The 24,333-nt window shown below is 48.4% G+C and overlaps 34 non-coding genes across 34 annotated transcripts; all 34 read left to right on the forward strand.

Moving 5' to 3' along the window:
- Window position 1: 1 nt before the first annotated feature.
- On the forward strand, window positions 2-120 carry LOC143870813 (5S ribosomal RNA). Its single transcript, XR_013245594.1, has one exon. It is a non-coding gene; the product is annotated as a 5S ribosomal RNA (ribosomal RNA).
- Window positions 121-717: 597 nt separating this feature from the next.
- Window positions 718-836, forward strand: LOC143870814 (5S ribosomal RNA). The gene has a single exon (XR_013245595.1). It is a non-coding gene; the product is annotated as a 5S ribosomal RNA (ribosomal RNA).
- A 597-nt stretch (window positions 837-1,433) lies between these two features.
- LOC143873197 (5S ribosomal RNA) lies at window positions 1,434-1,552 on the forward strand. The gene has a single exon (XR_013247918.1). It is a non-coding gene; the product is annotated as a 5S ribosomal RNA (ribosomal RNA).
- A 597-nt stretch (window positions 1,553-2,149) lies between these two features.
- LOC143873721 (5S ribosomal RNA) lies at window positions 2,150-2,268 on the forward strand. Its single transcript, XR_013248423.1, has one exon. It is a non-coding gene; the product is annotated as a 5S ribosomal RNA (ribosomal RNA).
- Window positions 2,269-2,865: 597 nt separating this feature from the next.
- On the forward strand, window positions 2,866-2,984 carry LOC143870815 (5S ribosomal RNA). The gene has a single exon (XR_013245596.1). It is a non-coding gene; the product is annotated as a 5S ribosomal RNA (ribosomal RNA).
- A 597-nt stretch (window positions 2,985-3,581) lies between these two features.
- On the forward strand, window positions 3,582-3,700 carry LOC143873198 (5S ribosomal RNA). The gene has a single exon (XR_013247919.1). It is a non-coding gene; the product is annotated as a 5S ribosomal RNA (ribosomal RNA).
- Window positions 3,701-4,297: 597 nt separating this feature from the next.
- On the forward strand, window positions 4,298-4,416 carry LOC143873843 (5S ribosomal RNA). Its single transcript, XR_013248540.1, has one exon. It is a non-coding gene; the product is annotated as a 5S ribosomal RNA (ribosomal RNA).
- A 597-nt stretch (window positions 4,417-5,013) lies between these two features.
- Window positions 5,014-5,132, forward strand: LOC143870816 (5S ribosomal RNA). Its single transcript, XR_013245597.1, has one exon. It is a non-coding gene; the product is annotated as a 5S ribosomal RNA (ribosomal RNA).
- A 597-nt stretch (window positions 5,133-5,729) lies between these two features.
- Window positions 5,730-5,848, forward strand: LOC143870818 (5S ribosomal RNA). The gene has a single exon (XR_013245600.1). It is a non-coding gene; the product is annotated as a 5S ribosomal RNA (ribosomal RNA).
- A 597-nt stretch (window positions 5,849-6,445) lies between these two features.
- LOC143873352 (5S ribosomal RNA) lies at window positions 6,446-6,564 on the forward strand. The gene has a single exon (XR_013248065.1). It is a non-coding gene; the product is annotated as a 5S ribosomal RNA (ribosomal RNA).
- Window positions 6,565-7,161: 597 nt separating this feature from the next.
- LOC143873354 (5S ribosomal RNA) lies at window positions 7,162-7,280 on the forward strand. Its single transcript, XR_013248066.1, has one exon. It is a non-coding gene; the product is annotated as a 5S ribosomal RNA (ribosomal RNA).
- A 597-nt stretch (window positions 7,281-7,877) lies between these two features.
- Window positions 7,878-7,996, forward strand: LOC143870819 (5S ribosomal RNA). The gene has a single exon (XR_013245601.1). It is a non-coding gene; the product is annotated as a 5S ribosomal RNA (ribosomal RNA).
- A 597-nt stretch (window positions 7,997-8,593) lies between these two features.
- On the forward strand, window positions 8,594-8,712 carry LOC143873199 (5S ribosomal RNA). Its single transcript, XR_013247920.1, has one exon. It is a non-coding gene; the product is annotated as a 5S ribosomal RNA (ribosomal RNA).
- A 597-nt stretch (window positions 8,713-9,309) lies between these two features.
- Window positions 9,310-9,428, forward strand: LOC143873356 (5S ribosomal RNA). The gene has a single exon (XR_013248068.1). It is a non-coding gene; the product is annotated as a 5S ribosomal RNA (ribosomal RNA).
- Window positions 9,429-10,025: 597 nt separating this feature from the next.
- LOC143870820 (5S ribosomal RNA) lies at window positions 10,026-10,144 on the forward strand. The gene has a single exon (XR_013245602.1). It is a non-coding gene; the product is annotated as a 5S ribosomal RNA (ribosomal RNA).
- Window positions 10,145-10,741: 597 nt separating this feature from the next.
- LOC143870821 (5S ribosomal RNA) lies at window positions 10,742-10,860 on the forward strand. The gene has a single exon (XR_013245603.1). It is a non-coding gene; the product is annotated as a 5S ribosomal RNA (ribosomal RNA).
- A 597-nt stretch (window positions 10,861-11,457) lies between these two features.
- On the forward strand, window positions 11,458-11,576 carry LOC143870822 (5S ribosomal RNA). The gene has a single exon (XR_013245604.1). It is a non-coding gene; the product is annotated as a 5S ribosomal RNA (ribosomal RNA).
- A 597-nt stretch (window positions 11,577-12,173) lies between these two features.
- Window positions 12,174-12,292, forward strand: LOC143870824 (5S ribosomal RNA). Its single transcript, XR_013245606.1, has one exon. It is a non-coding gene; the product is annotated as a 5S ribosomal RNA (ribosomal RNA).
- A 597-nt stretch (window positions 12,293-12,889) lies between these two features.
- LOC143870825 (5S ribosomal RNA) lies at window positions 12,890-13,008 on the forward strand. The gene has a single exon (XR_013245607.1). It is a non-coding gene; the product is annotated as a 5S ribosomal RNA (ribosomal RNA).
- A 688-nt stretch (window positions 13,009-13,696) lies between these two features.
- On the forward strand, window positions 13,697-13,815 carry LOC143873990 (5S ribosomal RNA). Its single transcript, XR_013248682.1, has one exon. It is a non-coding gene; the product is annotated as a 5S ribosomal RNA (ribosomal RNA).
- Window positions 13,816-14,412: 597 nt separating this feature from the next.
- Window positions 14,413-14,531, forward strand: LOC143870826 (5S ribosomal RNA). Its single transcript, XR_013245608.1, has one exon. It is a non-coding gene; the product is annotated as a 5S ribosomal RNA (ribosomal RNA).
- A 597-nt stretch (window positions 14,532-15,128) lies between these two features.
- LOC143870827 (5S ribosomal RNA) lies at window positions 15,129-15,247 on the forward strand. The gene has a single exon (XR_013245609.1). It is a non-coding gene; the product is annotated as a 5S ribosomal RNA (ribosomal RNA).
- A 597-nt stretch (window positions 15,248-15,844) lies between these two features.
- LOC143870828 (5S ribosomal RNA) lies at window positions 15,845-15,963 on the forward strand. The gene has a single exon (XR_013245611.1). It is a non-coding gene; the product is annotated as a 5S ribosomal RNA (ribosomal RNA).
- Window positions 15,964-16,560: 597 nt separating this feature from the next.
- On the forward strand, window positions 16,561-16,679 carry LOC143870830 (5S ribosomal RNA). The gene has a single exon (XR_013245613.1). It is a non-coding gene; the product is annotated as a 5S ribosomal RNA (ribosomal RNA).
- Window positions 16,680-17,276: 597 nt separating this feature from the next.
- On the forward strand, window positions 17,277-17,395 carry LOC143870831 (5S ribosomal RNA). Its single transcript, XR_013245614.1, has one exon. It is a non-coding gene; the product is annotated as a 5S ribosomal RNA (ribosomal RNA).
- Window positions 17,396-17,992: 597 nt separating this feature from the next.
- LOC143873201 (5S ribosomal RNA) lies at window positions 17,993-18,111 on the forward strand. Its single transcript, XR_013247921.1, has one exon. It is a non-coding gene; the product is annotated as a 5S ribosomal RNA (ribosomal RNA).
- A 597-nt stretch (window positions 18,112-18,708) lies between these two features.
- On the forward strand, window positions 18,709-18,827 carry LOC143870832 (5S ribosomal RNA). The gene has a single exon (XR_013245615.1). It is a non-coding gene; the product is annotated as a 5S ribosomal RNA (ribosomal RNA).
- A 597-nt stretch (window positions 18,828-19,424) lies between these two features.
- Window positions 19,425-19,543, forward strand: LOC143870833 (5S ribosomal RNA). The gene has a single exon (XR_013245616.1). It is a non-coding gene; the product is annotated as a 5S ribosomal RNA (ribosomal RNA).
- A 597-nt stretch (window positions 19,544-20,140) lies between these two features.
- Window positions 20,141-20,259, forward strand: LOC143870834 (5S ribosomal RNA). The gene has a single exon (XR_013245617.1). It is a non-coding gene; the product is annotated as a 5S ribosomal RNA (ribosomal RNA).
- Window positions 20,260-20,856: 597 nt separating this feature from the next.
- On the forward strand, window positions 20,857-20,975 carry LOC143870835 (5S ribosomal RNA). Its single transcript, XR_013245618.1, has one exon. It is a non-coding gene; the product is annotated as a 5S ribosomal RNA (ribosomal RNA).
- Window positions 20,976-21,572: 597 nt separating this feature from the next.
- Window positions 21,573-21,691, forward strand: LOC143873202 (5S ribosomal RNA). Its single transcript, XR_013247922.1, has one exon. It is a non-coding gene; the product is annotated as a 5S ribosomal RNA (ribosomal RNA).
- A 597-nt stretch (window positions 21,692-22,288) lies between these two features.
- On the forward strand, window positions 22,289-22,407 carry LOC143870836 (5S ribosomal RNA). The gene has a single exon (XR_013245619.1). It is a non-coding gene; the product is annotated as a 5S ribosomal RNA (ribosomal RNA).
- Window positions 22,408-23,004: 597 nt separating this feature from the next.
- On the forward strand, window positions 23,005-23,123 carry LOC143870837 (5S ribosomal RNA). Its single transcript, XR_013245620.1, has one exon. It is a non-coding gene; the product is annotated as a 5S ribosomal RNA (ribosomal RNA).
- Window positions 23,124-23,720: 597 nt separating this feature from the next.
- On the forward strand, window positions 23,721-23,839 carry LOC143873357 (5S ribosomal RNA). The gene has a single exon (XR_013248069.1). It is a non-coding gene; the product is annotated as a 5S ribosomal RNA (ribosomal RNA).
- The last annotated feature ends 494 nt before the right edge of the window (window positions 23,840-24,333 follow it).

Raw genomic sequence — 24,333 nt, forward strand, 5'->3', positions numbered from 1 at the left:
TGGGTGCGATCATACCAGCACAAATGCACTGGATCCCATCAGAACTCCGAAGTTAAGCGTGCTTGGGCGAGAGTAGTACTAGGATGGGTGACCTCCTGGGAAGTCCTCGTGTTGCACCCCTGTCACTTTTTTCGGCTATCTACCACTTTTTTCGAACAATCTTTCGGTTCTGGAACATCGATGCGAACTGAAACGCACGTTTAGTGCGTCGCCTCCTACGTTTCGGTTCGGATCTTTTTATTTTCTTCCGGATGGTGAATTCAAAGACGTCCGGTCTTTATTATGGCGGGGTGATAGTGTCGTTTGATTCGATAAACGGAATTCGTTCTGACATTTCATTTGCAGTCAAATTATAGCGGGGGTTTGTTTAGATTCAGTGACGTACAGGCTATAGCGGATGAGTGTACTAGTGGATGCGAGTCATGAATCCGGTCGGAAGGTGTTTACTGGCCGTGAGCTACCCTTGGTGCACAAATATCGTTCCGACGATAACTTTTGATCCGCCCGTCAGATCGTGGCGATTCTTATATTGATTCGGGGGTACTCGGGAAGATTCATCGCGCGATGACAGCCCTGGCGGTCATCCGGCTTCCCGACATGCTCGGATCGTCCATCCGGTGTCATCTAGCAGGATTTTTTCGCACTTTCATTTAAACGGACTTCGTACGACAATGCGAGTGGAAACTCTTTATTACTTTGACAATGGAGAGGCATGCTGGGTGCGATCATACCAGCACAAATGCACTGGATCCCATCAGAACTCCGAAGTTAAGCGTGCTTGGGCGAGAGTAGTACTAGGATGGGTGACCTCCTGGGAAGTCCTCGTGTTGCACCCCTGTCACTTTTTTCGGCTATCTACCACTTTTTTCGAACAATCTTTCGGTTCTGGAACATCGATGCGAACTGAAACGCACGTTTAGTGCGTCGCCTCCTACGTTTCGGTTCGGATCTTTTTATTTTCTTCCGGATGGTGAATTCAAACACGTCCGGTCTTTATTATGGCGGGGTGATAGTGTCGTTTGATTCGATAAACGGAATTCGTTCTGACATTTCATTTGCGGTCAAATTATAGCGGGGGTTTGTTTAGATTCAGTGACGTACAGGCTATAGCGGATGATTGTACTAGTGGATGCGAGTCATGAATCCGGTCGGAAGGTGTTTACTGGCCGTGAGCTACCCTTGGTGCACAAATATCGTTCCGACGATAACTTTTGATCCGCCCGTCAGATCGTGGCGATTCTTATATTGATTCGGGGGTACTCGGGAAGATTCAACGCGCGATGACAGCCCTGGCGGTCATCCGGCTTCCCGACATGCTCGGATCGTCCATCCGGTGTCATCTAGCAGGATTTTTTCGCACTTTCATTTAAACGGACTTCGTACGACAATGCGAGTGGAAACTCTTTATTACTTTGACAATGGAGAGGCATGCTGGGTGCGATCATACCAGCACAAATGCACTGGATCCCATCAGAACTCCGAAGTTAAGCGTGCTTGGGCGAGAGCAGTACTAGGATGGGTGACCTCCTGGGAAGTCCTCGTGTTGCACCCCTGTCACTTTTTTCGGCTATCTACCACTTTTTTCGAACAATCTTTCGGTTCTGGAACATCGATGCGAACTGAAACGCACGTTTAGTGCGTCGCCTCCTACGTTTCGGTTCGGATCTTTTTATTTTCTTCCGGATGGTGAATTCAAAGACGTCCGGTCTTTATTATGGCGGGGTGATAGTGTCGTTTGATTCGATAAACGGAATTCGTTCTGACATTTCATTTGCGGTCAAATTATAGCGGGGGTTTGTTTAGATTCAGTGACGTACAGGCTATAGCGGATGAGTGTACTAGTGGATGCGAGTCATGAATCCGGTCGGAAGGTGTTTACTGGCCGTGAGCTACCCTTGGTGCACAAATATCGTTCCGACGATAACTTTTGATCCGCCCGTCAGATCGTCGCGATTCTTATATTGATTCGGGGGTACTCGGGAAGATCCATCGCGCGATGACAGCCCTGGCGGTCATCCGGCTTCCCGACATGCTCGGATCGTCCATCCGGTGTCATCTAGCAGGATTTTTTCGCACTTTCATTTAAACGGACTTCGTACGACAATGCGAGTGGAAACTCTTAATTACTTTGACAATGGAGAGGCATGCTGGGTGCGATCATACCAGCACAAATGCACTGGATCTCATCAGAACTCCGAAGTTAAGCGTGCTTGGGCGAGAGCAGTACTAGGATGGGTGACCTCCTGGGAAGTCCTCGTGTTGCACCCCTGTCACTTTTTTCGGCTATCTACCACTTTTTTCGAACAATCTTTCGGTTCTGGAACATCGATGCGAACTGAAACGCACGTTTAGTGCGTCGCCTCCTACGTTTCGGTTCGGATCTTTTTATTTTCTTCCGGATGATGAATTCAAAGACGTCCGGTCTTTATTATGGCGGGGTGATAGTGTCGTTTGATTCGATAAACGGAATTCGTTCTGACATTTCATTTGCAGTCAAATTATAGCGGGGGTTTGTTTAGATTCAGTGACGTACAGGCTATAGCGGATGAGTGTACTAGTGGATGCGAGTCATGAATCCGGTCGGAAGGTGTTTACTGGCCGTGAGCTACCCTTGGTGCACAAATATCGTTCCGACGATAACTTTTGATCCGCCCGTCAGATCGTGGCGATTCTTATATTGATTCGGGGGTACTCGGGAAGATTCATCGCGCGATGACAGCCCTGGCGGTCATCCGGCCTCCCGACATGCTCGGATCGTCCATCCGGTGTCATCTAGCAGGATTTTTTCGCACTTTCATTTAAACGGACTTCGTACGACAATGCGAGTGGAAACTCTTTATTACTTTGACAATGGAGAGGCATGCTGGGTGCGATCATACCAGCACAAATGCACTGGATCCCATCAGAACTCCGAAGTTAAGCGTGCTTGGGCGAGAGTAGTACTAGGATGGGTGACCTCCTGGGAAGTCCTCGTGTTGCACCCCTGTCACTTTTTTCGGCTATCTACCACTTTTTTCGAACAATCTTTCGGTTCTGGAACATCGATGCGAACTGAAACGCACGTTTAGTGCGTCGCCTCCTACGTTTCGGTTCGGATCTTTTTATTTTCTTCCGGATGGTGAATTCAAACACGTCCGGTCTTTATTATGGCGGGGTGATAGTGTCGTTTGATTCGATAAACGGAATTCGTTCTGACATTTCATTTGCGGTCAAATTATAGCGGGGGTTTGTTTAGATTCAGTGACGTACAGGCTATAGCGGATGAGTGTACTAGTGGATGCGAGTCATGAATCCGGTCGGAAGGTGTTTACTGGCCGTGAGCTACCCTTGGTGCACAAATATCGTTCCGACGATAACTTTTGATCCGCCCGTCAGATCGTGGCGATTCTTATATTGATTCGGGGGTACTCGGGAAGATTCAACGCGCGATGACAGCCATGGCGGTCATCCGGCTTCCCGAAATGCTCGGATCGTCCATCCGGTGTCATCTAGCAGGATTTTTTCGCACTTTCATTTAAACGGACTTCGTACGACAATGCGAGTGGAAACTCTTTATTACTTTGACAATGGAGAGGCATGCTGGGTGCGATCATACCAGCACAAATGCACTGGATCCCATCAGAACTCCGAAGTTAAGCGTGCTTGGGCGAGAGCAGTACTAGGATGGGTGACCTCCTGGGAAGTCCTCGTGTTGCACCCCTGTCACTTTTTTCGGCTATCTACCACTTTTTTCGAACAATCTTTCGGTTCTGGAACATCGATGCGAACTGAAACGCACGTTTAGTGCGTCGCCTCCTACGTTTCGGTTCGGATCTTTTTATTTTCTTCCGGATGGTGAATTCAAAGACGTCCGGTCTTTATTATGGCGGGGTGATAGTGTCGTTTGATTCGATAAACGGAATTCGTTCTGACATTTCATTTGCGGTCAAATTATAGCGGGGGTTTGTTTAGATTCAGTGACGTACAGGCTATAGCGGATGAGTGTACTAGTGGATGCGAGTCATGAATCCGGTCGGAAGGTGTTTACTGGCCGTGAGCTACCCTTGGTGCACAAATATCGTTCCGACGATAACTTTTGATCCGCCCGTCAGATCGTGGCGATTCTTATATTGATTCGGGGGTACTCGGGAAGATTCATCGCGCGATGACAGCCCTGGCGGTCATCCGGCTTCCCGACATGCTCGGATCGTCCATCCGGTGTCATCTAGCAGGATTTTTTCGCACTTTCATTTAAACGGACTTCGTACGACAATGCGAGTGGAAACTCGTTATTACTTTGACAATGGAGAGGCATGCTGGGTGCGATCATACCAGCACAAATGCACTGGATCCCATCAGAACTCCGAAGTTAAGCGGGCTTGGGCGAGAGTAGTACTAGGATGGGTGACCTCCTGGGAAGTCCTCGTGTTGCACCCCTGTCACTTTTTTCGGCTATCTACCACTTTTTTCGAACAATCTTTCGGTTCTGGAACATCGATGCGAACTGAAACGCACGTTTAGTGCGTCGCCTCCTACGTTTCGGTTCGGATCTTTTTATTTTCTTCCGGATGGTGAATTCAAACACGTCCGGTCTTTATTATGGCGGGGTGATAGTGTCGTTTGATTCGATAAACGGAATTCGTTCTGACATTTCATTTGCGGTCAAATTATAGCGGGGGTTTGTTTAGATTCAGTGACGTACAGGCTATAGCGGATGAGTGTACTAGTGGATGCGAGTCATGAATCCGGTCGGAAGGTGTTTACTGGCCGTGAGCTACCCTTGGTGCACAAATATCGTTCCGACGATAACTTTTGATCCGCCCGTCAGATCGTGGCGATTCTTATATTGATTCGGGGGTACTCGGGAAGATTCAACGCGCGATGACAGCCGTGGCGGTCATCCGGCTTCCCGACATGCTCGGATCGTCCATCCGGTGTCATCTAGCAGGATTTTTTCGCACTTTCATTTAAACGGACTTCGTACGACAATGCGAGTGGAAACTCTTTATTACTTTGACAATGGAGAGGCATGCTGGGTGCGATCATACCAGCACAAATGCACTGGATCCCATCAGAACTCCGAAGTTAAGCGTGCTTGGGCGAGAGTAGTACTAGGATGGGTGACCTCCTGGGAAGTCCTCGTGTTGCACCCCTGTCACTTTTTTCGGCTATCTACCACTTTTTTCGAACAATCTTTCGGTTCTGGAACATCGATGCGAACTGAAACGCACGTTTAGTGCGTCGCCTCCTACGTTTCGGTTCGGATCTTTTTATTTTCTTCCGGATGGTGAATTCAAACACGTCCGGTCTTTATTATGGCAGGGTGATAGTGTCGTTTGATTCGATAAACGGAATTCGTTCTGACATTTCATTTGCGGTCAAATTATAGCGGGGGTTTGTTTAGATTCAGTGACGTACAGGCTATAGCGGATGAGTGTACTAGTGGATGCGAGTCATGAATCCGGTCGGAAGGTGTTTACTGGCCGTGAGCTACCCTTGGTGCACAAATATCGTTCCGACGATAACTTTTGATCCGCCCGTCAGATCGTCGCGATTCTTATATTGATTCGGGGGTACTCGGGAAGATCCATCGCGCAATGACAGCCCTGGCGGTCATCCGGCTTCCCGACATGCTCGGATCGTCCATCCGGTGTCATCTAGCAGGATTTTTTCGCACTTTCATTTAAACGGACTTCGTACGACAATGCGAGTGGAAACTCTTAATTACTTTGACAATGGAGAGGCATGCTGGGTGCGATCATACCAGCACAAATGCACTGGATCCCATCAGAACTCCGAAGTTAAGCGTGCTTGGGCGAGAGTAGTACTAGGATGGGTGACCTCCTGGGAAGTCCTCGTGTTGCACCCCTGTCACTTTTTTCGGCTATCTACCACTTTTTTCGAACAATCTTTCGGTTCTGGAACATCGATGCGAACTGAAACGCACGTTTAGTGCGTCGCCTCCTACGTTTCGGTTCGGATCTTTTTATTTTCTTCCGGATGGTGAATTCAAACACGTCCGGTCTTTATTATGGCAGGGTGATAGTGTCGTTTGATTCGATAAACGGAATTCGTTCTGACATTTCATTTGCGGTCAAATTATAGCGGGGGTTTGTTTAGATTCAGTGACGTACAGGCTATAGCGGATGAGTGTACTAGTGGATGCGAGTCATGAATCCGGTCGGAAGGTGTTTACTGGCCGTGAGCTACCCTTGGTGCACAAATATCGTTCCGACGATAACTTTTGATCCGCCCGTCAGATCGTCGCGATTCTTATATTGATTCGGGGGTACTCGGGAAGATCCATCGCGCAATGACAGCCCTGGCGGTCATCCGGCTTCCCGACATGCTCGGATCGTCCATCCGGTGTCATCTAGCAGGATTTTTTCGCACTTTCATTTAAACGGACTTCGTACGACAATGCGAGTGGAAACTCTTAATTACTTTGACAATGGAGAGGCATGCTGGGTGCGATCATACCAGCACAAATGCACTGGATCCCATCAGAACTCCGAAGTTAAGCGTGCTTGGGCGAGAGTAGTACTAGGATGGGTGACCTCCTAGGAATTCCTCGTGTTGCACCCCTGTCACTTTTTTCGGCTATCTACCACTTTTTTCGAACAATCTTTCGGTTCTGGAACATCGATGCGAACTGAAACGCACGTTTAGTGCGTCGCCTCCTACGTTTCGGTTCGGATCTTTTTATTTTCTTCCGGATGGTGAATTCAAAGACGTCCGGTCTTTATTATGGCGGGGTGATAGTGTCGTTTGATTCGATAAACGGAATTCGTTCTGACATTTCATTTGCGGTCAAATTATAGCGGGGGTTTGTTTAGATTCAGTGACGTACAGGCTATAGCGGATGAGTGTACTAGTGGATGCGAGTCATGAATCCGGTCGGAAGGTGTTTACTGGCCGTGAGCTACCCTTGGTGCACAAATATCGTTCCGACGATAACTTTTGATCCGCCCGTCAGATCGTGGCGATTCTTATATTGATTCGGGGGTACTCGGGAAGATTCATCGCGCGATGACAGCCCTGGCGGTCATCCGGCTTCCCGACATGCTCGGATCGTCCATCCGGTGTCATCTAGCAGGATTTTTTCGCACTTTCATTTAAACGGACTTCGTACGACAATGCGAGTGGAAACTCTTAATTACTTTGACAATGGAGAGGCATGCTGGGTGCGATCATACCAGCACAAATGCACTGGATCCCATCAGAACTCCGAAGTTAAGCGTGCTTGGGCGAGAGTAGTACTAGGATGGGTGACCTCCTAGGAATTCCTCGTGTTGCACCCCTGTCACTTTTTTCGGCTATCTACCACTTTTTTCGAACAATCTTTCGGTTCTGGAACATCGATGCGAACTGAAACGCACGTTTAGTGCGTCGCCTCCTACGTTTCGGTTCGGATCTTTTTATTTTCTTCCGGATGGTGAATTCAAAGACGTCCGGTCTTTATTATGGCGAGGTGATAGTGTCGTTTGATTCGATAAACGGAATTCGTTCTGACATTTCATTTGCGGTCAAATTATAGCGGGGGTTTGTTTAGATTCAGTGACGTACAGGCTATAGCGGATGAGTGTACTAGTGGATGCGAGTCATGAATCCGGTCGGAAGGTGTTTACTGGCCGTGAGCTACCCTTGGTGCACAAATATCGTTCCGACGATAACTTTTGATCCGCCCGTCAGATCGTGGCGATTCTTATATTGATTCGGGGGTACTCGGGAAGATTCATCGCGCGATGACAGCCCTGGCGGTCATCCGGCTTCCCGACATGCTCGGATCGTCCATCCGGTGTCATCTAGCAGGATTTTTTCGCACTTTCATTTAAACGGACTTCGTACGACAATGCGAGTGGAAACTCGTTATTACTTTGACAATGGAGAGGCATGCTGGGTGCGATCATACCAGCACAAATGCACTGGATCCCATCAGAACTCCGAAGTTAAGCGTGCTTGGGCGAGAGTAGTACTAGGATGGGTGACCTCCTGGGAAGTCCTCGTGTTGCACCCCTGTCACTTTTTTCGGCTATCTACCACTTTTTTCGAACAATCTTTCGGTTCTGGAACATCGATGCGAACTGAAACGCACGTTTAGTGCGTCGCCTCCTACGTTTCGGTTCGGATCTTTTTATTTTCTTCCGGATGGTGAATTCAAACACGTCCGGTCTTTATTATGGCGGGGTGATAGTGTCGTTTGATTCGATAAACGGAATTCGTTCTGACATTTCATTTGCGGTCAAATTATAGCGGGGGTTTGTTTAGATTCAGTGACGTACAGGCTATAGCGGATGAGTGTACTAGTGGATGCGAGTCATGAATCCGGTCGGAAGGTGTTTACTGGCCGTGAGCTACCCTTGGTGCACAAATATCGTTCCGACGATAACTTTTGATCCGCCCGTCAGATTGTGGCGATTCTTATATTGATTCGGGGGTACTCGGGAAGATTCAACGCGCGATGACAGCCCTGGCGGTCATCCGGCTTCCCGACATGCTCGGATCGTCCATCCGGTGTCATCTAGCAGGATTTTTTCGCACTTTCATTTAAACGGACTTCGTACGACAATGCGAGTGGAAACTCTTTATTACTTTGACAATGGAGAGGCATGCTGGGTGCGATCATACCAGCACAAATGCACTGGATCCCATCAGAACTCCGAAGTTAAGCGTGCTTGGGCGAGAGCAGTACTAGGATGGGTGACCTCCTGGGAAGTCCTCGTGTTGCACCCCTGTCACTTTTTTCGGCTATCTACCACTTTTTTCGAACAATCTTTCGGTTCTGGAACATCGATGCGAACTGAAACGCACGTTTAGTGCGTCGCCTCCTACGTTTCGGTTCGGATCTTTTTATTTTCTTCCGGATGGTGAATTCAAAGACGTCCGGTCTTTATTATGGCGGGGTGATAGTGTCGTTTGATTCGATAAACGGAATTCGTTCTGAAATTTCATTTGCGGTCAAATTATAGCGGGGGTTTGTTTAGATTCAGTGACGTACAGGCTATAGCGGATGAGTGTACTAGTGGATGCGAGTCATGAATCCGGTCGGAAGGTGTTTACTGGCCGTGAGCTACCCTTGGTGCACAAATATCGTTCCGACGATAACTTTTGATCCGCCCGTCAGATCGTGGCGATTCTTATATTGATTCGGGGGTACTCGGGAAGATTCATCGCGCGATGACAGCCCTGGCGGTCATCCGGCTTCCCGACATGCTCGGATCGTCCATCCGGTGTCATCTAGCAGGATTTTTTCGCACTTTCATTTAAACGAAATTCGTACGACAATGCGAGTGGAAACTCTTAATTACTTTGACAATGGAGAGGCATGCTGGGTGCGATCATACCAGCACAAATGCACTGGATCCCATCAGAACTCCGAAGTTAAGCGTGCTTGGGCGAGAGTAGTACTAGGATGGGTGACCTCCTAGGAATTCCTCGTGTTGCACCCCTGTCACTTTTTTCGGCTATCTACCACTTTTTTCGAACAATCTTTCGGTTCTGGAACATCGATGCGAACTGAAACGCACGTTTAGTGCGTCGCCTCCTACGTTTCGGTTCGGATCTTTTTATTTTCTTCCGGATGGTGAATTCAAAGACGTCCGGTCTTTATTATGGCGGGGTGATAGTGTTGTTTGATTCGATAAACGGAATTCGTTCTGACATTTCATTTGCGGTCAAATTATAGCGGGGGTTTGTTTAGATTCAGTGACGTACAGGCTATAGCGGATGAGTGTACTAGTGGATGCGAGTCATGAATCCGGTCGGAAGGTGTTTACTGGCCGTGAGCTACCCTTGGTGCACAAATATCGTTCCGACGATAACTTTTGATCCGCCCGTCAGATCGTGGCGATTCTTATATTGATTCGGGGGTACTCGGGAAGATTCATCGCGCGATGACAGCCCTGGCGGTCATCCGGCTTCCCGACATGCTCGGATCGTCCATCCGGTGTCATCTAGCAGGATTTTTTCGCACTTTCATTTAAACGGACTTCGTACGACAATGCGAGTGGAAACTCGTTATTACTTTGACAATGGAGAGGCATGCTGGGTGCGATCATACCAGCACAAATGCACTGGATCCCATCAGAACTCCGAAGTTAAGCGTGCTTGGGCGAGAGTAGTACTAGGATGGGTGACCTCCTGGGAAGTCCTCGTGTTGCACCCCTGTCACTTTTTTCGGCTATCTACCACTTTTTTCGAACAATCTTTCGGTTCTGGAACATCGATGCGAACTGAAACGCACGTTTAGTGCGTCGCCTCCTACGTTTCGGTTCGGATCTTTTTATTTTCTTCCGGATGGTGAATTCAAACACGTCCGGTCTTTATTATGGCGGGGTGATAGTGTCGTTTGATTCGATAAACGGAATTCGTTCTGACATTTCATTTGCGGTCAAATTATAGCGGGGGTTTGTTTAGATTCAGTGACGTACAGGCTATAGCGGATGAGTGTACTAGTGGATGCGAGTCATGAATCCGGTCGGAAGGTGTTTACTGGCCGTGAGCTACCCTTGGTGCACAAATATCGTTCCGACGATAACTTTTGATCCGCCCGTCAGATTGTGGCGATTCTTATATTGATTCGGGGGTACTCGGGAAGATTCAACGCGCGATGACAGCCCTGGCGGTCATCCGGCTTCCCGACATGCTCGGATCGTCCATCCGGTGTCATCTAGCAGGATTTTTTCGCACTTTCATTTAAACGGACTTCGTACGACAATGCGAGTGGAAACTCTTTATTACTTTGACAATGGAGAGGCATGCTGGGTGCGATCATACCAGCACAAATGCACTGGATCCCATCAGAACTCCGAAGTTAAGCGTGCTTGGGCGAGAGTAGTACTAGGATGGGTGACCTCCTGGGAAGTCCTCGTGTTGCACCCCTGTCACTTTTTTCGGCTATCTACCACTTTTTTCGAACAATCTTTCGGTTCTGGAACATCGATGCGAACTGAAACGCACGTTTAGTGCGTCGCCTCCTACGTTTCGGTTCGGATCTTTTTATTTTCTTCCGGATGGTGAATTCAAAGACGTCCGGTCTTTATTATGGCGGGGTGATAGTGTCGTTTGATTCGATAAACGGAATTCGTTCTGACATTTCATTTGCGGTCAAATTATAGCGGGGGTTTGTTTAGATTCAGTGACGTACAGGCTATAGCGGATGAGTGTACTAGTGGATGCGAGTCATGAATCCGGTCGGAAGGTGTTTACTGGCCGTGAGCTACCCTTGGTGCACAAATATCGTTCCGACGATAACTTTTGATCCGCCCGTCAGATCGTCGCGATTCTTATATTGATTCGGGGGTACTCGGGAAGATCCATCGCGCGATGACAGCCCTGGCGGTCATCCGGCTTCCCGACATGCTCGGATCGTCCATCCGGTGTCATCAAGCAGGATTTTTTCGCACTTTCATTTAAACGGACTTCGTACGACAATGCGAGTGGAAACTCTTAATTACTTTGACAATGGAGAGGCATGCTGGGTGCGATCATACCAGCACAAATGCACTGGATCCCATCAGAACTCCGAAGTTAAGCGTGCTTGGGCGAGAGTAGTACTAGGATGGGTGACCTCCTGGGAAGTCCTCGTGTTGCACCCCTGTCACTTTTTTCGGCTATCTACCACTTTTTTCGAACAATCTTTCGGTTCTGGAACATCGATGCGAACTGAAACGCACGTTTAGTGCGTCGCCTCCTACGTTTCGGTTCGGATCTTTTTATTTTCTTCCGGATGGTGAATTCAAAGACGTCCGGTCTTTATTATGGCGGGGTGATAGTGTCGTTTGATTCGATAAACGGAATTCGTTCTGACATTTCATTTGCAGTCAAATTATAGCGGGGGTTTGTTTAGATTCAGTGACGTACAGGCTATAGCGGATGAGTGTACTAGTGGATGCGAGTCATGAATCCGGTCGGAAGGTGTTTACTGGCCGTGAGCTACCCTTGGTGCACAAATATCGTTCCGACGATAACTTTTGATCCGCCCGTCAGATCGTGGCGATTCTTATATTGATTCGGGGGTACTCGGGAAGATTCATCGCGCGATGACAGCCCTGGCGGTCATCCGGCTTCCCGACATGCTCGGATCGTCCATCCGGTGTCATCTAGCAGGATTTTTTCGCACTTTCATTTAAACGGACTTCGTACGACAATGCGAGTGGAAACTCTTTATTACTTTGACAATGGAGAGGCATGCTGGGTGCGATCATACCAGCACAAATGCACTGGATCCCATCAGAACTCCGAAGTTAAGCGTGCTTGGGCGAGAGTAGTACTAGGATGGGTGACCTCCTGGGAAGTCCTCGTGTTGCACCCCTGTCACTTTTTTCGGCTATCTACCACTTTTTTCGAACAATCTTTCGGTTCTGGAACATCGATGCGAACTGAAACGCACGTTTAGTGCGTCGCCTCCTACGTTTCGGTTCGGATCTTTTTATTTTCTTCCGGATGGTGAATTCAAAGACGTCCGGTCTTTATTATGGCGGGGTGATAGTGTCGTTTGATTCGATAAACGGAATTCGTTCTGACATTTCATTTGCGGTCAAATTATAGCGGGGGTTTGTTTAGATTCAGTGACGTACAGGCTATAGCGGATGAGTGTACTAGTGGATGCGAGTCATGAATCCGGTCGGAAGGTGTTTACTGGCCGTGAGCTACCCTTGGTGCACAAATATCGTTCCGACGATAACTTTTGATCCGCCCGTCAGATCGTGGCGATTCTTATATTGATTCGGGGGTACTCGGGAAGATTCATCGCGCGATGACAGCCCTGGCGGTCATCCGGCTTCCCGACATGCTCGGATCGTCCATCCGGTGTCATCTAGCAGGATTTTTTCGCACTTTCATTTAAACGGACTTCGTACGACAATGCGAGTGGAAACTCTTTATTAATTTGACAATGGAGAGGCATGCTGGGTGCGATCATACCAGCACAAATGCACTGGATCCCATCAGAACTCCGAAGTTAAGCGTGCTTGGGCGAGAGTAGTACTAGGATGGGTGACCTCCTGGGAAGTCCTCGTGTTGCACCCCTGTCACTTTTTTCGGCTATCTACCACTTTTTTCTTGGGCGAGAGTAGTACTAGGATGGGTGACCTCCTGGGAAGTCCTCGTGTTGCACCCCTGTCACTTTTTTCGGCTATCTACCACTTTTTTCGAACAATCTTTCGGTTCTGGAACATCGATGCGAACTGAAACGCACGTTTAGTGCGTCGCCTCCTACGTTTCGGTTCGGATCTTTTTATTTTCTTCCGGATGGTGAATTCAAACACGTCCGGTCTTTATTATGGCGGGGTGATAGTGTCGTTTGATTCGATAAACGGAATTCGTTCTGACATTTCATTTGCGGTCAAATTATAGCGGGGGTTTGTTTAGATTCAGTGACGTACAGGCTATAGCGGATGAGTGTACTAGTGGATGCGAGTCATGAATCCGGTCGGAAGGTGTTTACTGGCCGTGAGCTACCCTTGGTGCACAAATATCGTTCCGACGATAACTTTTGATCCGCCCGTCAGATCGTGGCGATTCTTATATTGATTCGGGGGTACTCGGGAAGATTCAACGCGCGATGACAGCCCTGGCGGTCATCCGGCTTCCCGACATGCTCGGATCGTCCATCCGGTGTCATCTAGCAGGATTTTTTCGCACTTTCATTTAAACGGACTTCGTACGACAATGCGAGTGGAAACTCTTTATTACTTTGACAATGGAGAGGCATGCTGGGTGCGATCATACCAGCACAAATGCACTGGATCCCATCAGAACTCCGAAGTTAAGCGTGCTTGGGCGAGAGCAGTACTAGGATGGGTGACCTCCTGGGAAGTCCTCGTTTTGCACCCCTGTCACTTTTTTCGGCTATCTACCACTTTTTTCGAACAATCTTTCGGTTCTGGAACATCGATGCGAACTGAAACGCACGTTTAGTGCGTCGCCTCCTACGTTTCGGTTCGGATCTTTTTATTTTCTTCCGGATGGTGAATTCAAAGACGTCCGGTCTTTATTATGGCGGGGTGATAGTGTCGTTTGATTCGATAAACGGAATTCGTTCTGACATTTCATTTGCGGTCAAATTATAGCGGGGGTTTGTTTAGATTCAGTGACGTACAGGCTATAGCGGATGAGTGTACTAGTGGATGCGAGTCATGAATCCGGTCGGAAGGTGTTTACTGGCCGTGAGCTACCCTTGGTGCACAAATATCGTTCCGACGATAACTTTTGATCCGCCCGTCAGATCGTCGCGATTCTTATATTGATTCGGGGGTACTCGGGAAGATCCATCGCGCGATGACAGCCCTGGCGGTCATCCGGCTTCCCGACATGCTCGGATCGTCCATCCGGTGTCATCTAGCAGGATTTTTTCGCACTTTCATTTAAACGGACTTCGTACGACAATGCGAGTGGAAACTCTTAATTACTTTGACAATGGAGAGGCATGCTGGGTGCGATCATACCAGCACAAATGCACTGGATCCCATCAGAACTCCGAAGTTAAGCGTGCTTGGGCGAGAGTAGTACTAGGATGGGTGACCTCCTGGGAAGTCCTCGTGTTGCACCCCTGTCACTTTTTTCGGCTATCTACCACTTTTTTCGAACAATCTTTCGGTTCTGGAACATCGATGCGAACTGAAACGCACGTTTAGTGCGTCGCCTCCTACGTTTCGGTTCGGATCTTTTTATTTTCTTCCGGATGGTGAATTCAAAGACGTCCGGTCTTTATTATGGCGGGGTGATAGTGTCGTTTGATTCGATAAACGGAATTCGTTCTGACATTTCATTTGCGGTCAAATTATAGCGGGGGTTTGTTTAGATTCAGTGACGTACAGGCTATAGCGGATGAGTGTACTAGTGGATGCGAGTCATGAATCCGGTCGGAAGGTGTTTACTGGCCGTGAGCTACCCTTGGTGCACAAATATCGTTCCGACGATAACTTTTGATCCGCCCGTCAGATCGTGGCGATTCTTATATTGATTCGGGGGTACTCGGGAAGATTCATCGCGCGATGACAGCCCTGGCGGTCATCCGGCTTCCCGACATGCTCGGATCGTCCATCCGGTGTCATCTAGCAGGATTTTTTCGCACTTTCATTTAAACGGACTTCGTACGACAATGCGAGTGGAAACTCTTAATTACTTTGACAATGGAGAGGCATGCTGGGTGCGATCATACCAGCACAAATGCACTGGATCCCATCAGAACTCCGAAGTTAAGCGTGCTTGGGCGAGAGTAGTACTAGGATGGGTGACCTCCTGGGAAGTCCTCGTGTTGCACCCCTGTCACTTTTTTCGGCTATCTACCACTTTTTTCGAACAATCTTTCGGTTCTGGAACATCGATGCGAACTGAAACGCACGTTTAGTGCGTCGCCTCTTACGTTTCGGTTCGGATCTTTTTATTTTCTTCCGGATGGTGAATTCAAACACGTCCGGTCTTTATTATGGCAGGGTGATAGTGTCGTTTGATTCGATAAACGGAATTCGTTCTGACATTTCATTTGCGGTCAAATTATAGCGGGGGTTTGTTTAGATTCAGTGACGTACAGGCTATAGCGGATGAGTGTACTAGTGGATGCGAGTCATGAATCCGGTCGGAAGGTGTTTACTGGCCGTGAGCTACCCTTGGTGCACAAATATCGTTCCGACGATAACTTTTGATCCGCCCGTCAGATCGTCGCGATTCTTATATTGATTCGGGGGTACTCGGGAAGATTCATCGCGCGATGACAGCCCTGGCGGTCATCCGGCTTCCCGACATGCTCGGATCGTCCATCCGGTGTCATCTAGCAGGATTTTTTCGCACTTTCATTTAAACGGACTTCGTACGACAATGCGAGTGGAAACTCTTAATTACTTTGACAATGGAGAGGCATGCTGGGTGCGATCATACCAGCACAAATGCACTGGATCCCATCAGAACTCCGAAGTTAAGCGTGCTTGGGCGAGAGTAGTACTAGGATGGGTGACCTCCTGGGAAGTCCTCGTGTTGCACCCCTGTCACTTTTTTCGGCTATCTACCACTTTTTTCGAACAATCTTTCGGTTCTGGAACATCGATGCGAACTGAAACGCACGTTTAGTGCGTCGCCTCTTACGTTTCGGTTCGGATCTTTTTATTTTCTTCCGGATGGTGAATTCAAACACGTCCGGTCTTTATTATGGCAGGGTGATAGTGTCGTTTGATTCGATAAACGGAATTCGTTCTGACATTTCATTTGCGGTCAAATTATAGCGGGGGTTTGTTTAGATTCAGTGACGTACAGGCTATAGCGGATGAGTGTACTAGTGGATGCGAGTCATGAATCCGGTCGGAAGGTGTTTACTGGCCGTGAGCTACCCTTGGTGCACAAATATCGTTCCGACGATAACTTTTGATCCGCCCGTCAGATCGTGGCGATTCTTATATTGATTCGGGGGTACTCGGGAAGATTCATCGCGCGATGACAGCCCTGGCGGTCATCCGGCTTCCCGACATGCTCGGATCGTCCATCCGGTGTCATCTAGCAGGATTTTTTCGCACTTTCATTTAAACGGACTTCGTACGACAATGCGAGTGGAAACTCGTTATTACTTTGACAATGGAGAGGCATGCTGGGTGCGATCATACCAGCACAAATGCACTGGATCCCATCAGAACTCCGAAGTTAAGCGTGCTTGGGCGAGAGTAGTACTAGGATGGGTGACCTCCTGGGAAGTCCTCGTGTTGCACCCCTGTCACTTTTTTCGGCTATCTACCACTTTTTTCGAACAATCTTTCGGTTCTGGAACATCGATGCGAACTGAAACGCACGTTTAGTGCGTCGCCTCCTACGTTTCGGTTCGGATCTTTTTATTTTCTTCCGGATGGTGAATTCAAACACGTCCGGTCTTTATTATGGCGGGGTGATAGTGTCGTTTGATTCGATAAACGGAATTCGTTCTGACATTTCATTTGCGGTCAAATTATAGCGGGGGTTTGTTTAGATTCAGTGACGTACAGGCTATAGCGGATGAGTGTACTAGTGGATGCGAGTCATGAATCCGGTCGGAAGGTGTTTACTGGCCGTGAGCTACCCTTGGTGCACAAATATCGTTCCGACGATAACTTTTGATCCGCCCGTCAGATCGTGGCGATTCTTATATTGATTCGGGGGTACTCGGGAAGATTCATCGCGCGATGACAGCCCTGGCGGTCATCCGGCTTCCCGACATGCTCGGATCGTCCATCCGGTGTCATCTAGCAGGATTTTTTCGCACTTTCATTTAAACGGACTTCGTACGACAATGCGAGTGGAAACTCTTTATTAATTTGACAATGGAGAGGCATGCTGGGTGCGATCATACCAGCACAAATGCACTGGATCCCATCAGAACTCCGAAGTTAAGCGTGCTTGGGCGAGAGTAGTACTAGGATGGGTGACCTCCTGGGAAGTCCTCGTGTTGCACCCCTGTCACTTTTTTCGGCTATCTACCACTTTTTTCGAACAATCTTTCGGTTCTGGAACATCGATGCGAACTGAAACGCACGTTTAGTGCGTCGCCTCCTACGTTTCGGTTCGGATCTTTTTATTTTCTTCCGGATGGTGAATTCAAACACGTCCGGTCTTTATTATGGCGGGGTGATAGTGTCGTTTGATTCGATAAACGGAATTCGTTCTGACATTTCATTTGCGGTCAAATTATAGCGGGGGTTTGTTTAGATTCAGTGACGTACAGGCTATAGCGGATGAGTGTACTAGTGGATGCGAGTCATGAATCCGGTCGGAAGGTGTTTACTGGCCGTGAGCTACCCTTGGTGCACAAATATCGTTCCGACGATAACTTTTGATCCGCCCGTCAGATCGTGGCGATTCTTATATTGATTCGGGGGTACTCGGGAAGATTCAACGCGCGATGACAGCCCTGGCGGTCATCCGGCTTCCCGACATGCTCGGATCGTCCATCCGGTGTCATCTAGCAGGATTTTTTCGCACTTTCATTTAAACGGACTTCGTACGACAATGCGAGTGGAAACTCTTTATTACTTTGACAATGGAGAGGCATGCTGGGTGCGATCATACCAGCACAAATGCACTGGATCCCATCAGAACTCCGAAGTTAAGCGTGCTTGGGCGAGAGCAGTACTAGGATGGGTGACCTCCTGGGAAGTCCTCGTGTTGCACCCCTGTCACTTTTTTCGGCTATCTACCACTTTTTTCGAACAATCTTTCGGTTCTGGAACATCGATGCGAACTGAAACGCACGTTTAGTGCGTCGCCTCCTACGTTTCGGTTCGGATCTTTTTATTTTCTTCCGGATGGTGAATTCAAAGACGTCCGGTCTTTATTATGGCGGGGTGATAGTGTCGTTTGATTCGATAAACGGAATTCGTTCTGACATTTCATTTGCGGTCAAATTATAGCGGGGGTTTGTTTAGATTCAGTGACGTACAGGCTATAGCGGATGAGTGTACTAGTGGATGCGAGTCATGAATCCGGTCGGAAGGTGTTTACTGGCCGTGAGCTACCCTTGGTGCACAAATATCGTTCCGACGATAACTTTTGATCCGCCCGTCAGATCGTCGCGATTCTTATATTGATTCGGGGGTACTCGGGAAGATCCATCGCGCGATGACAGCCCTGGCGGTCATCCGGCTTCCCGACATGCTCGGATCGTCCATCCGGTGTCATCTAGCAGGATTTTTTCGCACTTTCATTTAAACGGACTTCGTACGACAATGCGAGTGGAAACTCTTAATTACTTTGACAATGGAGAGGCATGCTGGGTGCGATCATACCAGCACAAATGCACTGGATCCCATCAGAACTCCGAAGTTAAGCGTGCTTGGGCGAGAGTAGTACTAGGATGGGTGACCTCCTGGGAAGTCCTCGTGTTGCACCCCTGTCACTTTTTTCGGCTATCTACCACTTTTTTCGAACAATCTTTCGGTTCTGGAACATCGATGCGAACTGAAACGCACGTTTAGTGCGTCGCCTCCTACGTTTCGGTTCGGATCTTTTTATTTTCTTCCGGATGGTGAATTCAAAGACGTCCGGTCTTTATTATGGCGGGGTGATAGTGTCGTTTGATTCGATAAACGGAATTCGTTCTGACATTTCATTTGCGGTCAAATTATAGCGGGGGTTTGTTTAGATTCAGTGACGTACAGGCTATAGCGGATGAGTGTACTAGTGGATGCGAGTCATGAATCCGGTCGGAAGGTGTTTACTGGCCGTGAGCTACCCTTGGTGCACAAATATCGTTCCGACGATAACTTTTGATCCGCCCGTCAGATCGTCGCGATTCTTATATTGATTCGGGGGTACTCGGGAAGATCCATCGCGCGATGACAGCCCTGGCGGTCATCCGGCTTCCCGACATGCTCGGATCGTCCATCCGGTGTCATCTAGCAGGATTTTTTCGCACTTTCATTTAAACGGACTTCGTACGACAATGCGAGTGGAAACTCTTAATTACTTTGACAATGGAGAGGCATGCTGGGTGCGATCATACCAGCACAAATGCACTGGATCCCATCAGAACTCCGAAGTTAAGCGTGCTTGGGCGAGAGTAGTACTAGGATGGGTGACCTCCTGGGAAGTCCTCGTGTTGCACCCCTGTCACTTTTTTCGGCTATCTACCACTTTTTTCGAACAATCTTTCGGTTCTGGAACATCGATGCGAACTGAAACGCACGTTTAGTGCGTCGCCTCCTACGTTTCGGTTCGGATCTTTTTATTTTCTTCCGGATGGTGAATTCAAAGACGTCCGGTCTTTATTATGGCGGGGTGATAGTGTCGTTTGATTCGATAAACGGAATTCGTTCTGACATTTCATTTGCGGTCAAATTATAGCGGGGGTTTGTTTAGATTCAGTGACGTACAGGCTATAGCGGATGAGTGTACTAGTGGATGCGAGTCATGAATCCGGTCGGAAGGTGTTTACTGGCCGTGAGCTACCCTTGGTGCACAAATATCGTTCCGACGATAACTTTTGATCCGCCCGTCAGATCGTGGCGATTCTTATATTGATTCGGGGGTACTCGGGAAGATTCATCGCGCGATGACAGCCCTGGCGGTCATCCGGCTTCCCGACATGCTCGGATCGTCCATCCGGTGTCATCTAGCAGGATTTTTTCGCACTTTCATTTAAACGGACTTCGTACGACAATGCGAGTGGAAACTCTTTATTAATTTGACAATGGAGAGGCATGCTGGGTGCGATCATACCAGCACAAATGCACTGGATCCCATCAGAACTCCGAAGTTAAGCGTGCTTGGGCGAGAGTAGTACTAGGATGGGTGACCTCCTGGGAAGTCCTCGTGTTGCACCCCTGTCACTTTTTTCGGCTATCTACCACTTTTTTCGAACAATCTTTCGGTTCTGGAACATCGATGCGAACTGAAACGCACGTTTAGTGCGTCGCCTCCTACGTTTCGGTTCGGATCTTTTTATTTTCTTCCGGATGGTGAATTCAAACACGTCCGGTCTTTATTATGGCGGGGTGATAGTGTCGTTTGATTCGATAAACGGAATTCGTTCTGACATTTCATTTGCGGTCAAATTATAGCGGGGGTTTGTTTAGATTCAGTGACGTACAGGCTATAGCGGATGAGTGTACTAGTGGATGCGAGTCATGAATCCGGTCGGAAGGTGTTTACTGGCCGTGAGCTACCCTTGGTGCACAAATATCGTTCCGACGATAACTTTTGATCCGCCCGTCAGATCGTGGCGATTCTTATATTGATTCGGGGGTACTCGGGAAGATTCATCGCGCGATGACAGCCCTGGCGGTCATCCGGCTTCCCGACATGCTCGGATCGTCCATCCGGTGTCATCTAGCAGGATTTTTTCGCACTTTCATTTAAACGGACTTCGTACGACAATGCGAGTGGAAACTCTTTATTAATTTGACAATGGAGAGGCATGCTGGGTGCGATCATACCAGCACAAATGCACTGGATCCCATCAGAACTCCGAAGTTAAGCGTGCTTGGGCGAGAGTAGTACTAGGATGGGTGACCTCCTGGGAAGTCCTCGTGTTGCACCCCTGTCACTTTTTTCGGCTATCTACCACTTTTTTCGAACAATCTTTCGGTTCTGGAACATCGATGCGAACTGAAACGCACGTTTAGTGCGTCGCCTCCTACGTTTCGGTTCGGATCTTTTTATTTTCTTCCGGATGGTGAATTCAAACACGTCCGGTCTTTATTATGGCGGGGTGATAGTGTCGTTTGATTCGATAAACGGAATTCGTTCTGACATTTCATTTGCGGTCAAATTATAGCGGGGGTTTGTTTAGATTCAGTGACGTACAGGCTATAGCGGATGAGTGTACTAGTGGATGCGAGTCATGAATCCGGTCGGAAGGTGTTTACTGGCCGTGAGCTACCCTTGGTGCACAAATATCGTTCCGACGATAACTTTTGATCCGCCCGTCAGATCGTGGCGATTCTTATATTGATTCGGGGGTACTCGGGAAGATTCAACGCGCGATGACAGCCCTGGCGGTCATCCGGCTTCCCGACATGCTCGGATCGTCCATCCGGTGTCATCTAGCAGGATTTTTTCGCACTTTCATTTAAACGGACTTCGTACGACAATGCGAGTGGAAACTCTTTATTACTTTGACAATGGAGAGGCATGCTGGGTGCGATCATACCAGCACAAATGCACTGGATCCCATCAGAACTCCGAAGTTAAGCGTGCTTGGGCGAGAGCAGTACTAGGATGGGTGACCTCCTGGGAAGTCCTCGTGTTGCACCCCTGTCACTTTTTTCGGCTATCTACCACTTTTTTCGAACAATCTTTCGGTTCTGGAACATCGATGCGAACTGAAACGCACGTTTAGTGCGTCGCCTCCTACGTTTCGGTTCGGATCTTTTTATTTTCTTCCGGATGGTGAATTCAAAGACGTCCGGTCTTTATTATGGCGGGGTGATAGTGTCGTTTGATTCGATAAACGGAATTCGTTCTGACATTTCATTTGCGGTCAAATTATAGCGGGGGTTTGTTTAGATTCAGTGACGTACAGGCTATAGCGGATGAGTGTACTAGTGGATGCGAGTCATGAATCCGGTCGGAAGGTGTTTACTGGCCGTGAGCTACCCTTGGTGCACAAATATCGTTCCGACGATAACTTTTGATCCGCCCGTCAGATCGTCGCGATTCTTATATTGATTCGGGGGTACTCGGGAAGATCCATCGCGCGATGACAGCCCTGGCGGTCATCCGGCTTCCCGACATGCTCGGATCGTCCATCCGGTGTCATCTAGCAGGATTTTTTCGCACTTTCATTTAAACGGACTTCGTACGACAATGCGAGTGGAAACTCTTAATTACTTTGACAATGGAGAGGCATGCTGGGTGCGATCATACCAGCACAAATGCACTGGATCCCATCAGAACTCCGAAGTTAAGCGTGCTTGGGCGAGAGTAGTACTAGGATGGGTGACCTCCTGGGAAGTCCTCGTGTTGCACCCCTGTCACTTTTTTCGGCTATCTACCACTTTTTTCGAACAATCTTTCGGTTCTGGAACATCGATGCGAACTGAAACGCACGTTTAGTGCGTCGCCTCCTACGTTTCGGTTCGGATCTTTTTATTTTCTTCCGGATGGTGAATTCAAAGACGTCCGGTCTTTATTATGGCGGGGTGATAGTGTCGTTTGATTCGATAAACGGAATTCGTTCTGACATTTCATTTGCGGTCAAATTATAGCGGGGGTTTGTTTAGATTCAGTGACGTACAGGCTATAGCGGATGAGTGTACTAGTGGATGCGAGTCATGAATCCGGTCGGAAGGTGTTTACTGGCCGTGAGCTACCCTTGGTGCACAAATATCGTTCCGACGATAACTTTTGATCCGCCCGTCAGATCGTGGCGATTCTTATATTGATTCGGGGGTACTCGGGAAGATTCATCGCGCGATGACAGCCCTGGCGGTCATCCGGCTTCCCGACATGCTCGGATCGTCCATCCGGTGTCATCTAGCAGGATTTTTTCGCACTTTCATTTAAACGGACTTCGTACGACAATGCGAGTGGAAACTCTTTATTACTTTGACAATGGAGAGGCATGCTGGGTGCGATCATACCAGCACAAATGCACTGGATCCCATCAGAACTCCGAAGTTAAGCGTGCTTGGGCGAGAGTAGTACTAGGATGGGTGACCTCCTGGGAAGTCCTCGTGTTGCACCCCTGTCACTTTTTTCGGCTATCTACCACTTTTTTCGAACAATCTTTCGGTTCTGGAACATCGATGCGAACTGAAACGCACGTTTAGTGCGTCGCCTCCTACGTTTCGGTTCGGATCTTTTTATTTTCTTCCGGATGGTGAATTCAAACACGTCCGGTCTTTATTATGGCAGGGTGATAGTGTCGTTTGATTCGATAAACGGAATTCGTTCTGACATTTCATTTGCGGTCAAATTATAGCGGGGGTTTGTTTAGATTCAGTGACGTACAGGCTATAGCGGATGAGTGTACTAGTGGATGCGAGTCATGAATCCGGTCGGAAGGTGTTTACTGGCCGTGAGCTACCCTTGGTGCACAAATATCGTTCCGACGATAACTTTTGATCCGCCCGTCAGATCGTCGCGATTCTTATATTGATTCGGGGGTACTCGGGAAGATCCATCGCGCAATGACAGCCTTGGCGGTCATCCGGCTTCCCAACATGCTCGGATCGTCCATCCGGTGTCATCTAGCAGGATTTTTTCGCACTTTCATTTAAACGGACTTCGTACGACAATGCGAGTGGAAACTCTTAATTACTTTGACAATGGAGAGGCATGCTGGGTGCGATCATACCAGCACAAATGCACTGGATCCCATCAGAACTCCGAAGTTAAGCGTGCTTGGGCGAGAGTAGTACTAGGATGGGTGACCTCCTAGGAATTCCTCGTGTTGCACCCCTGTCACCTTTTTCGGCTATCTACCACTTTTTTCGAACAATCTTTCGGTTCTGGAACATCGATGCGAACTGAAACGCACGTTTAGTGCGTCGCCTCCTACGTTTCGGTTCGGATCTTTTTATTTTCTTCCGGATGGTGAATTCAAAGACGTCCGGTCTTTATTATGGCGGGGTGATAGTGTCGTTTGATTCGATAAACGGAATTCGTTCTGACATTTCATTTGCGGTCAAATTATAGCGGGGGTTTGTTTAGATTCAGTGACGTACAGGCTATAGCGGATGAGTGTACTAGTGGATGCGAGTCATGAATCCGGTCGGAAGGTGTTTACTGGCCGTGAGCTACCCTTGGTGCACAAATATCGTTCCGACGATAACTTTTGATCCGCCCGTCAGATCGTGGCGATTCTTATATTGATTCGGGGGTACTCGGGAAGATTCATCGCGCGATGACAGCCCTGGCGGTCATCCGGCTTCCCGACATGCTCGGATCGTCCAT

The sequence above is a fragment of the Tasmannia lanceolata genome, unplaced genomic scaffold (genome assembly GCF_043159265.1).
Source record: "Tasmannia lanceolata isolate RefF3 unplaced genomic scaffold, GAP_Taslan_0.1 ptg000003l, whole genome shotgun sequence".
Classification (NCBI taxonomy): Eukaryota; Viridiplantae; Streptophyta; class Magnoliopsida; order Canellales; family Winteraceae; genus Tasmannia; species Tasmannia lanceolata.